Raw genomic sequence first — 9,488 nt, 5'->3', positions numbered from 1 at the left:
TCCCATTTAATAAATAGGCCGGGCTGCCCGGCCCAATTTACACCCCTATTTTTACCCAAATTAAAGTGGGTGATAAAAATTCACGTTCTTCTCTAGCTTTTTTTTTTATCTTAATCACGATTTTATTTTTTGAATTTTGATCAGTTAGGTTTTAATTTTCTAATAGAAACAAATTGAATTTCTGATTTTAATCATACCCCGATCACAATTTCGATATCGGAGATCCCAATTTCGATCACAATTGAGTTTCAGATTTTAATTCCATAAAGTCTGTTGGACTCAAGTTGATGAAATATATATAACTTGGAAACTTCGTAATAAGATTTATGGGAGGACAAACTTTGAACAAGTAGATTCAGTTCAAAATTATCCATGGAACCCCTTGAAGTTCCATCTGGTCAAAGATCTCATCTGCTTCTTTAATTCCCCCACTCTTGCAAAGCCCATCAATCAAAGTGTTATACGTTATTAGATTCCAGGCAAAAAAGAAAAAGAAAAAAAGAAAGAAAACCCATGGATGAGGGATATGACATGCAAACTGTAATACCATGAAGAGGGGCGGCGATGATAGTGAAAGTGGTTAGTCTTCATTGCCCACTCCAGATTAGGTGTATATCTATTGTGTTTTTAGACTGTGTTTTTAGACTGTGAGTGGTGTTTAGGAAAAATGTGGATGGTATTTAGGTAAAATTTTAAACAAAAAACTGCGTCATTCTCTTATCAAAACTAGTGATAAAACACCTAGGTGACCAACTTTGTGGTACAAAAAATCCAGCCATATTATTTTTAATAAATTAAAACAATTTCATTAAAAAGTGGCACAAAAACCCCAGGTCAAATTATAATAAGCAAATTTAGTTTTTGTTACTTTAAAAAAACCCAAGCATATCCTTTTAGCTTTTCTTCTTCTTCTTTCTCCCATCTCCTTCTCCCCACCACCATCACCATCACCGCTAGCAGCACCGATAGATCTCCACGAATACCATCAACAACACCTCCGACACCACAAGCAACAACATCTACGTCACCACCAGCATCAATTTCCGTCTTCAAAACTTGGTTTTCTCCGTAATAGTTGAGAAAGAGGTTTAAATCCAGATCGTGTTTTTTAAAAAGGGGTTAGTGCATCAAAACCTCTTTAATTCTTCATTTTAATTCGTATCTCTGTATTTTAATCTTGTTTTGATTGAGAGTGATGTTGTTGAATCGATTATCGAAATTAGACTTCAGAGAAAATGTATATCGAAGGTCAAATTTACGGTTTCTGTTTTGATTGATTCTTTTTTATTAATCTCAACGGTTTGTTCGAATTAAAGTGGGTTTGTTCTGATTTTGAAGTAGAGATGGTAGTATGAAGTTTAATTTTAATTTCATAGAGAATCACGGTTTATGTTCTTCCCTAAATTAAGAAACTAGGGTTCTTCTTTTTGATATTGATCTATCTACAAAATTTAGGGAGAGGGTTTTGATTAAGAAGGATCTGATTGAGAAAAGGATGTTGATGAATTTGAATCTCTGATGAGTTAAAAAGAGGGATCTGATTTTAAGTTGAAATAGTGGGAGAGATTGTTATGTTTCTTAACAAATTAGAAGATTGAGTTGTTGCTGCTGTTTGGTAAATGGGTTTTCGACCTAGAAAGATATTTTACTGAGATGTAGTATATCAATTGATAGAATTATTGATGTTCTTGAAACTGCAGTTGATAGTTTTGATTATTAGTTTAGGTCATGATGAGTTACAGGGATTATGAAGCTACAAATGTGATGAAGGTGATGGCTTGAGATGTTATGGAGTGAACTGATGATGAGTTATGTTAATGGAGATGAGATAGACATTTAAGTTGTTGATAGAAATGAGTATAAGTATGAAAATTCAAAAAATGGATGTTGTGATCATGGTAGAGCAAGGAATTTTATAGTATGCAGTTGAGATAGGGATTCAGAAGAATGAGTTAGATTTGAATTCTGCTAGTTCCATAATCGTTACGGATGGAGATAATTAGTTCCATAGTCGTTTGCAACAACAAGACTGGAGTTTTGGTTCACTCGTTGGTTTTCTCCTTCACATCCTTTCAAACGGTAAGGCGGTGGTGGGTTTACATAAATTAGGTATGTCCTGTCATATAATTTTGAGGTGGTTCTTATTCAGTAATCGTCAATTTACCGCTATTCTCATGGAAACTTGGTGTTTATTTCTTCAATTTCTGCAGATATGTCGGCAAAATTCTCACAAACTTTACAAATCAGTGATCTCAATGATTACATCGCACCATCACAAGCTTGCATAGTCTCTCTAAATGGGACTACGACTGCTAAGAAGCAGGAGACATCCCAGGTGGTGGTGACTTTAGTTTCAATAAGAATTTTATTGATTTCTAGTTGTTATATCAAATGATTTTTTTGACTAATTCTTGTTTTTTTTTTACAGAACCAAGTGGTGATTGCACCTTCTGTCAAACAATTGGACACGAAACCAGTTAAAATTTCGTTGAAGGACTGCTTGGAGTGCAAGTACGGTGTCTATTTTATCCGTATAGCTTGTTTTTTTTAACCATTTGTGTATAGTCAGTAACATATGAATTGGTATGAAGTAAAGCAAATAGGCTAAGCACCATGGGCATGGGTACACAATTTACACTCACGATGGAGTGACGGGAAATAGCTAGTTACTTACTTGGAGTAATCCTGAAATAAAGAAAAATATAGAAAGATAATCTTACTATGTTAACCTAGGAGAGGGTGGTTCCACGAAGAAAGAGTTGTGTTTATGTCTCCTTTAGTTACAATTAGCTCGTTAATTGCTAGACTTTGGTCGTAAAGAAGGAACATTTTTATTTTTGAAAGACATGGTGGAAGGTTGGTTGTTCTTGTTGGTGAATGAGTATGTTGCACCAGTCTAAGGAACAAAGTCATGTTCATGTTTAAGATTTAGTTATGATGATTTAGGAGCTAAAATATGTAACATATTGATTTTTGATGTAGCATAGAGCATGGATCTGTGTTGCTGTGTTGTTGCTGTCTTGGCTAGGGCTACAAGGATGAGAAGAAGATGGTCAATGAAGCAGATGGTGCTGTTGTGGATAGACGGAGGATGAAAGTAGAGCTGAGTTACAGCAGATGATGCTGTAAACTAGAGAAGAAATGAAGCTTAAATGAAGTGCAGCTACTGATGAATTCTGATGAAACCAATTATGGTTTCATCTTATTTATGATGAAACCATAATCGGTTTCATCGTATTTATGATGAAACCAAAATTGGTTTCATCTAATTTTTGGTCAGTGGTGGTGGTGGTCGTCGGCGGGTGTTGGCGATGTTGTTGGTTTTAGTCGGTGGTGGTCGGCGGTGGTCGACAATGGTGGTGCTGGCAGTTGATAATATGTGTTGTAGCATAGAGCATGGATCTGTGTTGTTGGGATGTTGCTGTATCCAAGACTACTGCAACATAAGATCCTTGTTGAATTTTTCTTGTAGTTGAATTCTGATGAAACCAATTAGGATTTCATCTTATTTTATGATGAAACCAAAATCGGTTTCATCGGATTTATGATGAAACCAAAATCGGTTTCATCTAAATTTTGGTCAGTAGTGGTGGTGGTCGGTGGCGGCGGTGGTGGTCGGAGGTGGTGGTCGGCGGCGGCGGTGGTGACGGTGAGGTGGCGGGGCGGTGGTGGTCGTGGCGGTCGGTGGGGCGGCGGCGGTCGGAGGTGGTGGCGGCGGCGGTCGGGAGGTGGCGGCGGCGGTCGGAGGTGGTGGCGGCGATGGTTGGCGGTGGTAGTCGGTGGCGGCGGCGACGGTGGTGGTCGGTGGCGGTGGTAGAAGGTGACGTTGCTTGTTGGTGGTGACAATATAATAAGAATTAAAGTGGGGTTGATTTTTATTTTTGTTGGGGTGATTTAAACTAAGAGGGTAATATAGATCAATTATATTAAATGAGGTTTTTGTGAACAATTTGTTTTGTTGGAGTTTTTGTGTATGAATAGTGACACCTTTGAGGTTTTAACTCGCGGACCGGACCGTTATCTTATCAATAAGAATAGAAGAAATACAGCTCCTAATCTGTGTGTTCTCTAACGTACTGAACGAAACAACTTAAATATGCATCATTCAGTTCCTCATTCCCCAACGTTCCTGTCATCATCTCCTTGGCCTTGTTTCTAAACACTTCCCCTTCTTTCTCCACCATGGCAATTCTCACCGTCTCGGCTACTGATTTACTAGAGAACGATCCGTCAAGTTCATTTCTTGGTATTTCTAATCCAACTTGTTTCCCTCCAAGCAATCTGGCGTTCAAACCTTGATCATTCAACATAGGTAACAAAATCAAAACTCTTCCAAAGGCTAGGCCTTCTATAACCGAGTTATAACCACAGTGAGTCAAGAATCCACCAACACTAGGATGCTGCAGTATCTTCACTTGTGCACCCACTGCATATAAACCACACCACGTTCCCTGGTTCGATCTTCAAATCCTAATGGTAACAAATCGGAGCAACTGGCCGATCCAGTCGGTGGTTTCCTTAGTACCCACAAGAAAGGTAGCCTGGAAGATTCCAATCCAATAGCTAACTCGTTCACTTGTTCTTGACTCAGTGCCGCTTCCGTCCCCAAAGCAACGTAAATTACTGAGTTTTCTCTTTGTTTGTCTAACCAGTTCTTTATTTCAACCCAATTTTCGACATCTTCGTTTTCCTCTAGATGCTGATCCTCCCTTATAGCAACTACAGTGGACGAGTAAACCCAAATATTTGGTCCAGTGGGCTGGCGCAGTGGGATGGACTATCGATCAAAATTTGATCAAAGAGTAAAAACCAGACCAAATTTGGTCGGCGACCAAGACCAAACCAAAATATAGTCAGGCGTTTATATAATCTTCGCCTACACCACGGACGTTGATATAGTCTACGCCACTCATCAGGCACTCGTATAGTTAACGCCCAACGAACAGGCGTTGGTAAAATGTATGCCTGGATGAGGCGTTTGTTAAATGTACGCCCCGTCGGGCGTACGTAAAGTTAACGCGGGCAACAGGCGTTTATATTCTTAACGCCTAAAGAGAGGCGTTTATATAGTCAACGCCTAAAGTTTTAAAACTTTAGGAAATTTGCTTGGGGAGTTGTCTTTATCAACCCCCATATTTTTTTTTTTTTTGAACCCGGGCGAACGTATATTCTCCGTCCCACACACCAGGCGTTGCTATAGTTCACGCCCCATACCAGGCGTTATCTTTATCAACGCCCTATACCAGGCGTTATCTTTATCAACGCCCCATGCCAGGCGTAATCTTTATCTACGCTGGACGATGAAGCGGACTTTATATCAACGCGCACCAAATTTACTCGTCACCCGCTACGCCACAGGACGGACTAAACCCAAATTTGGTCTTTTTTTTTAGTCTTTGGTCTTTAGTTATACTCGCACCACTGTGGACGCTCTTAGCGGAGGAAGAAATCCTACTGGAATCACTGGTTTTTTATAAAACTGGTTAAGTAGCGTCAACCATTCCGATTCAAACTCACCAGAACTCCTTACAGCGACAAACTTACTGTCCCTTATTACCATCCCAAATCTACGTGTATCTGGAACAGCTTCGTACTTATCATCATTATGATCAGGCTCCTGTGGAGGAGCACCCTTGAAGTATTGTCTTACTTCATGATGGCGGTATTTGATATCAGAAGGAAATGGAATCCAATCAGGACAAGTACACAAATCCTCTGGGCTCAAAATTCTATTTCTCTTTTCATCAAGTAACACTTCTGGTGGACCTACGAAAGCCATTGATGAAGCAGTGAAAACAGCAAAATACACACAAGGGATACCAAATTTTTCTGAAACTTTTGGTAACCAATAAGAAGCAAAATCATGGATGATAAAATCTGGTTTAGAGTTTCCAAGAAACTTAGTAAGAGATAACTCTAATCCATCAAAAGCTTTTTTCAGAAACTGTGTTTTTTCAATTGGGATGTCAGTTGATGATTCAGCATGTTCTGGTAAGTTTTGATCATGATTTAATGGAAGAGAAACTAAATTTATCAGTGAAGATAATTCTTGTGGGGTTTTTGGAATTCTTTGGAGATTTTTTGGTGTTGAAACAAATGAAATTTGAATACCTTTTTCTGCCAAGGACTTAGAGAGATGAAAAAAGGGTGTTAGATGACCTATAGCTAGCCATGGAAACATAACTATATGAAGCTTTTTTTCAATCTCTGGTTTTTGTTGATCCATGGCTGATATAGGATCCACTTCAAAGATATGGCCTGACTTTACCTTGTATATTCGTGTAAATAGGATCCTCTTCTGGATAAAAGTTGATTCTATCAACAATTTAACTGCACATAAAACAAAAGAAAAGGAAATTTTATATGGAACGTGCTTCCATTTGCTATTTGTTGGGGAATTTGGAAGGAGAGGAACCAAAGAACTTTTAATGATAAGGAAATCCTTGTATATAATCTCATTCTGGAAATCAAAGCCGATATTCTATACTGGGCTCAGCCAACGGGAGTGTTAGATGGAGTACACTTTGAAGACCTTGCTCTTAGATGGGAGGAACTGGTAAGAGAGTGAAGAGTTGAGTGCTTGTAATGGATTTCACTGAGGATTGTTCATTTGTTCGTGGTGTTTGGGTTCTCAATTGTATTATTCTTTATTACTTATCAATATAATTATCTATTTTTGCTGATCAAAAAAAATAAAATAAAACAAAAGCTTTCTCCTTTAAGAATTTTATCAGGAAACAGAGTATATAGAATATTCTTCTATACCAGTCATCATTATTTTGATGATTGTAAAATGAAAATGAAAACGACTTAGTTAAACACTAGTGCTCGTATATTGGTAATTAAAAAATAGATGATGAACAATTAAAATTATAAATCAACAAAGAATTTTGTTTTCAGCATTTGTTTTGACTATCTAGCAAACTGCCGGCAGAATAGTCTAGTCGATATTTTTCCCCCACAAAAACACACCACAAAACCAGTAAAATTCCGGCAAAAATCTTAGGCAGTCAAGAATCTTTAGTTATTTGCAGAGAGGTGTACATGGTTGCATCAAATTTTGAGTCTAGTTGTGTTTGTTAAACACAAATGAAATTTGAACGACTTTGAATACCTTCGTACCAAATTAAAACGTAAATTATTTTCAATCAATTCATGGCAGAGTTCGATTTAAAAAATAAATCATGGCAGAAACTAATGACTCACGTATCAAGAAAAAGTTCATCAAATGGCCACCATATGCATGCACTCACCCCTAACTAAGGAATTTGTCCCCGTTTGTGCTCCTTGAGATATTGAGAAAATCTCTCCTTGAGATATTGAGAAAATCTCTCCACGCACCCAAAACCAAAACCAAAACCAAAACCAAAACTCTTTACCGGATAGAGCAGAGATAAACCGCGTAACGATCTTATTTCCAAAATGCGATAAAATTTTTTACACCGGCTATCTGCCTGCCTAGACGCAACCTTCACGGGATAGGAGAAATCCTTAACACATTCCGTGTCGTGTTATGATGAAGGAGTGAGCACACCGCACTAGTTGGTTTACGTATTCACATACCCATCATGCAATAAATTATTGCCAAAAACTTGTCTCATTTCCTTAACCTTGGCTCTATACGTTTCCCCTACTTCATCCACCATTACTGTCCTTAGCGACTTCGCAACTGCCTCCCTTGTGAAAGACCCATCTTCTTCATCCCGTTCAATCTCTAATCCTACCTTTTTCCAAACCAAAGTTCTTGCATTCAGTGCTTGATCATTTATTACTGGCAATAGAATTAAAGGGCATCCAAATCCAAGTGCTTCAATAACTGAACTCCATCCACAATGAGTCAAGAAACCTCCAAGTGATGGGTGTCCCAGTATCCTCATTTGAGGTGCCCAGCTGAAGCACAAAAATCCTTTTCCTTTTGTTCTCTCTTCAAACCGTCCTGGTAACATACTTGAAGGATCGTCAGTTGATCCAGTTGGTTTTCTAAGTACCCAAAAGAATGGTATATTTTTGTTTTTGACTCGCAAAGGGCAAAATAGATAAAAAAAAATCAACTCTTTACCAAGCAGGTAAGGAGCTGAAATGAAAACAAGATACAGGGAAGAGCTCAATTATAGCAGAGCTCTTAAAAAACCAAAAAGAGTAACGAAAAAAACAAACTGAAAGCTAACCTAGTACATTATAGCTTCCCAGTTGTACTGAACTGTATTCAAATTGATTCCTAAGATTTGTGTTTCTACAAACCAGTTGTATATAAAAATCTTAACTAAGTTAATAATCTCCTCCAACGTTTTGTACTACCCGTTAAAAAGCTTTCCGTTCCTCTCAATCCAAACTGCCCCACCATACTGTAAAGGGAATGATATCCCAAATGTAGTTTCTAATAGTTGGATTTGAGGTTTTTCTCCTCTTCCGTTCCCAAACGGTATGTCTCACTGAACCTTGAAAAACCCACTGCAACCCATAACACTTCACAAAGAAAAGGCATACACTCTCAGTCGTTTCACAATGCAAAAAAATGTGTTGATTTGACTCCGCTGCTTTCTCGCTCTCCTCGGATTCGTTTTTGCACTCCTTCTAACAAAAACCAAAGTATGCTCATTTAACCACTTATCTTTCCAAAAAAGGACCTTGTCACCCGAATTAACTTGTAAAGTGAAATTTTGTTTTGCCTCTTCAGTAGACTTCAAGATACCCGCCCATAAACTCTTCCCTACAGGAAGGTTTGTTTGATTTGGGAAAAAAGCTCTACTGTTACCCCCAAATTTGTGGTTTACAATCCTTCTCCACAAAGCATTCTCCTCATTTCCATATCTCCAAACCCACTTAGCATGCATAGCTTTATTCATAAGCCTTAGCTTCTTTATTCCCACTCCACCGTCTTCCTTAGACCGACATAAAATTTTCCACCCGACCCAACCTTTTTTAGCCTTTCCATTCAAGGTACCCCAAAGAAATTGACGAATTATTCTTTCCATCTGCTTTTCCACTGAGGCCGGCATCTGAAACACTGATAAGTAGTAGATAGGCAAACTACTCAAAACACTATTTATTAACATGAGCCTACCCCCTTAGAAAGGTACTTCCTCTGCCACACACCCAACTTCTTCTGAAATTTTTGAATAATTACATCCCATACTCCAATAGACTTGGATTTACTTCCCAACGGTATTCCAAGGTACTTCATTAAGAAAAAAGCAGTTGAACATCCAAAAATTTCAGCACCCTCAGTCACAGTTTCCGCATTTCCCACAGCCACTAAAGCGCTTTTGCTAAAATTGACCTTAAGACCAGAGATAAGCTCAAAAGCAAGCAACACATTCTTTAGATTTCTCACCTGTTCAACATCATCGTCCAGAAATACAATCAGATCGTCCACAAATTGCAATTGATTAATCTCGGGTGCATCGTGTGATGATTTAAATCCCGAAAATAACTGCATTGAAGATGCTTTTTTTATCAAGGCCGACAACACTTCCACAACCAAAATA

At 38.3% G+C, this 9,488-nt stretch overlaps 1 pseudogene; it reads right to left on the bottom strand.

Annotated features, from left to right (window-relative positions):
* Window positions 1–4,052: 4,052 nt before the first annotated feature.
* Window positions 4,053–6,571, bottom strand: LOC113349419 (annotated as a pseudogene).
* Between the last annotated feature and the right edge of the window lie 2,917 nt (window positions 6,572–9,488).

The sequence above is a fragment of the Papaver somniferum genome, chromosome 1 (assembly GCF_003573695.1).
Source record: "Papaver somniferum cultivar HN1 chromosome 1, ASM357369v1, whole genome shotgun sequence".
Taxonomy (NCBI): Eukaryota; Viridiplantae; Streptophyta; class Magnoliopsida; order Ranunculales; family Papaveraceae; genus Papaver; species Papaver somniferum.
Note: the sequence above shows the minus strand (reverse complement) of the source record. Positions and strands in the feature narration are given on the sequence as shown.